The sequence below is a fragment of the Octodon degus genome, unplaced genomic scaffold, assembly GCF_000260255.1.
Source record: "Octodon degus isolate 3935 unplaced genomic scaffold, OctDeg1.0 scaffold00002, whole genome shotgun sequence".
NCBI classification, from domain to species: domain Eukaryota; kingdom Metazoa; phylum Chordata; class Mammalia; order Rodentia; family Octodontidae; genus Octodon; species Octodon degus.
The window spans coordinates 23698228-23702608 of record NW_004524578.1 but is presented as its reverse complement, the minus strand read 5'-3'; positions in this window follow the sequence as shown (position 1 = coordinate 23702608).

The following is a 4381-nucleotide window of genomic DNA, read 5'->3' as shown; positions in this document are numbered from 1 at the left end:
AGCTGGCAGCCAGCCCTCCCTCTGGGTTCCAGAGTGGGGGCATGAGCAGTGTGTACAGCTGAGCGCGTGGGCAGAGGACAGCCTGCTTGTGACCTGCAGTGTCACTCCCCCCAGCCAGCCTGCAGATCTCTGCGGGTTCAAGGGTGGGCTTCGGCTAGTTGCACTCGCCGCTGGCTCATTGCCGGCAGCAGGCTGAGTCGACACAGCCTCTCTGGAGGCAGCACTGAAGAAAAAGCAAAACTCTTTCGTGGTCCGTAACTCCACGTGAGCTCATCTGAGAGCCAATTACAGGACCTGCACAGGGAGAGCGTGAGGACTGCTACGTCCTCGGAAGACTTAAGCTGCATGCGTGGGATTCTGCTTACGGGGGCTTTTAAGTAGAGTTACTTTCCTGTCACATTCTAGATGGAAAACACTACTTGACTGACGGATGACATCACACTGGGGAGGGAGATACGTGCCTGATCAGGCACTAGAAGTGCATATCACTAAGGCCACTGATGTGACTACATACAAATATTCAAATTTGAAGTTCTAAGTGACACTGGAAGTCTGTACACAAAAGAAATGAATTTGAACTTTGTACCTCAGAAGAAATAAATCTTTTTTTTTTTTTTTTTGGTGGAACCAGGGATTGAACTCAGGCCCTTGCGCTTGTCAGGCAAGTGCGTATTCTACTGAGCCATCTCCCCAGCGCCCCCAGAAATAAATGATCTCTGGATGCCTGGTCACTTTGTTTGCTCCGGATCTGTTCCACTCTTTCCCCAGGATATGCCAGCTTCTCACTATAATACCCGCAGCACCCTACCATACAGAGCAGTGTAGTCAGCACTGGAAGTCCAATCACAGGGCCTGGCCTCTGGCGAGGGCCACCCTGAGCTGCACCGCATGGTGGCAGCAGTGGGGATATCTCTGTCTTCCAGCTTTGTCTGCACCCCTTAAGAAGCCAACAGGGCTAAGTTCTGGGGACCCCACCCTAACAACCTTAGGTCTTCCCAAAGGCCTTATCTCTTAACACCACAGTAGGATTAAATTCTACCTTCTTATTAGAACAAGATTCCTGCCTGAGTTCCATTAAACCCTGGAAGTGACCCTGTTTAGTGCCCTAGCAGGCTGCTGTGGCCCGCTCGTAGCCCTTGGCCCTCTGACTCCCTGCTAGGCTTGGCCAGTTGGAAGTGCCTTCAAGAGATGGAAAGATTTATACTAATAGTGGCGGAACTGGGGATTGAACTCAGGCCCTTGCGCTTGCCAGGGAAGTGCTTATTCCACTGAACCATCTCCCGGGCCCCACTACTAAACTGTTTTGAAACTGCCTCATTGCTATTTCTTTCTCAATAAAATTAATGAGAGAGAGAGAGAGAGAGAGAGAGAGAGAGAGAGAGAGAGAGAGAAAGTTCTGGGTGGGGGGCCATTCCTCTGCCTGCCTCCTTGCTGGGCCTCTATGGGTATGTGGTACCCCCAGGGAAGCCTGCAGGCCTCCCCATCAGCGGCTTCCTACAGTGCTCTGCTTCCACCCCAGGAATGCTGTCTCTTCTGGTGTCACTAAGCCACCCTTTCCTTAAGCCCAGAGTTACTGCACTGCCCTTTGTTAGGGTCCTTTAACTTCCTGCACACAGTGTGCAAATGGTCCTGCCATGAAGTGCTCCTCACCTGTCCTGCGTCTGCTGGGGCTGTCCCAGTACTTCACAGAAGAGACACTTTCACAGAGTAGCAAGGAAGGCGCCGAAGGAAAAACTGAATGGGGCAAATTTACCCAAGAAAAATATAAATGGGAAAAGGCACATTTAAAACAGAACCTCCTTGGTAATTATAAGGTGGAAGCTGAAACAACAGTGAGATGCTATTATTTACCTATTAAACTGGCAAGTAGAAAAAGAACTACTAAAAGAAGAGAACAAATAAGCACTTCTAGACAGCAATGTTGGAAGAGTAATTTGGTCCAATTTTTTTTGTAAAGCAATTTAGTATTCTGCAAAAAAAAAAAATGATTTTGAAATATGTGCAGGCCCTGGTTCTAAAACCCAATTTTGCCTAAGAATATACTTTAAAGAAAAGGCCACTGGAATGTAAAAAGGATTTATGGAAAGGACATTCACTGAGGCACTGTATGTCATTATGAAAATTTCAAAATAATCTCATCAGGGGCTGGGGAGATAGCTCAGCGGCATAAGTACCTGCCAGGAATAACCTTATCAGCAATCAGATTAAATCAGTTTCGGTATATCTACCTTCCCCAAATAAGGATTAGAAGTGATTGCTGACATGGTAATTATTCAAGCTGGGGATAAGGAATGGGAGTCTATCATACCATTCTCTTTGTTTTACGTATTTTTATTTGAAATATTTTCTTGATGAAATGTTTTTGAAAACTAGCAATAACCCTGTTAGAAAATATTCACCATTATGAACCAAGAACCTGAAAAACAGTCATTTTCTTTGAGCCACTAACTGCTTAGCCATGATAGTAAAGCTTAGGTATAAAGATGTTCACTTTGGCATTATTTATAATCAGTTGATAGAGGAAAGAGCCTAAATGAGCCAGGCACAGGGTTGTACACCTGTAATCCCAGTACTCAAGAGGCTGAGGCAGGAAGCTCACTACAAGTTCGACAGCAGCCCGTGCTACGCAGTGAGTTCCAGGCTACCCTGGGCTGTCTCAAAGAACAAAACAAAACCTCACAGAACCTACATGTCCAGCTTCTTGCAATAACAAAATCAAATATGATCTTCTTTGATGACCTGTTAGACCTGTGGAAGTAAAAAATTTATAAAGGATTTGGATTCACAGGTAGTTGTGGGGACACTGTGCGCTCTGGAGTCACAAAGCACTACGGAGTGAGAGACCTCAGAGCCCAGCTGGCCCATGAGGATTTCACCCCCATGTGTGTGTGCGCGCACACACACACACACACACACACACACCCCTCCGGCTGTGTCTTCTTGAGGTGGCCTCCCAGCCCCAGCAGCGTCCTCTCCACCTGAGCCCTGCTCTCACAGGCAGTGCCTACCTGGACAGACCACTGTGTGTCCTGGGTGTGTCCCTGAGCCTCGGCCTCTCTGCCCAGACTTTCCCCATTTTTCCTCACTTGGTCACAGGTCTCAGAAGCCCAAGGAACTGGCCTGAAGCAGCCACCACTCCCTGGAGGGCTGCTCTCTCAGCTAAATGCCTCCCAGCAGGCTGGCGCAGCCCGCTGAGGCGCAGCCGATGATGGCTTCTGGCCCAGGGCATCAGTGATACAAACCCGGAGGCAGAGCTGGGGCAGCATGTTCATCATGATGCTGCAGGAGACCTAGATGAGGGGTGCGGGCCTCAGGAGCTTCACTGGGCAGGCTGTATTGGGGACAGTCTGGGGCTGGTCCCTCTTGTCCTTTTCTTCCAGGATCTAAATTCCAACCCTGGCAGGCCTTGCCCCCTGTTTATAGAACACTAGGTTTGGCACTCACTGGCACCCCATGTGGGTGGTGGAGGTGAGGATCAAAGGCCCTTGTGTCTCCAGCCCAACCGGGAACCCACACTGTCCTGCAGGAGGAATGTGGTGGCCAGGCACAGACAGGGCAGCCCACATGCCCTGGGCATGCCTCACATTCTGCCCAGCGCTAGGTTTGGCCTCTGTCACTGGCTCTGCAGCTTCATCTGGGGATCCTGGCAGACCCCTCTGGAGCAGGAAAGGAATCTGCTCTGGGGCTGCCGGGCCCTGTGACAGGTGGGTGGGCAGCAGGGGTCAGGGTGCAGAGTCTAGCACTGCGCAGGTTCCACCTCCATCCTGCTGTGTGCTCAGACTTCACCCCATGCTCCTTGGTTTCTGCCTGTGACACTAGGGGAGGCTCATGAAATCTGCTCACCAAAAACTTCCTGCCACAGCCAACAGCAGTCAGCCTGTAGCATCCAGTGGCCGGGGCCATGTGGGGAGAGAGGCCTGCCTGGTGTGTGCTGCATGGGGCCAGGGCCTCTGCTTGTGGCGCAGCCTTGGTGGTTCATGCACCCTTGCTCCAGCCAGGCCAGGGTGCCTCAGCTGAGCAGGAGGCCCAGGCGGGCACCATGCTGCTACAGCTTCTGTGACAGCCTCCTGTGACCCCATGAGCCTCTGTCCTCACAGAACCCAGACCACATGCATGAGTGCTGCTACTAACACACGGCTGCTTCCCAGGAGCCTGCCCAGTGTCCTCAGGACATTTCCCTGAGCAGAAGCCTGTGCAGGCCGAGGGAGGCCCTGCTCTTCTCTCGACTGGCCTGCATGACAACTGAGAATGCCGAGCTGGGCAGCCAGACTGCACCTCACAGCACCCAGCCTCCCCAGGCTTGGGGGGCTCTGGCGGGGCACCCAGACAGGCTGTGAGGACCAGGCAGGGGGGTGCGCAGAAGTCCCAAGGACGGGTGGCT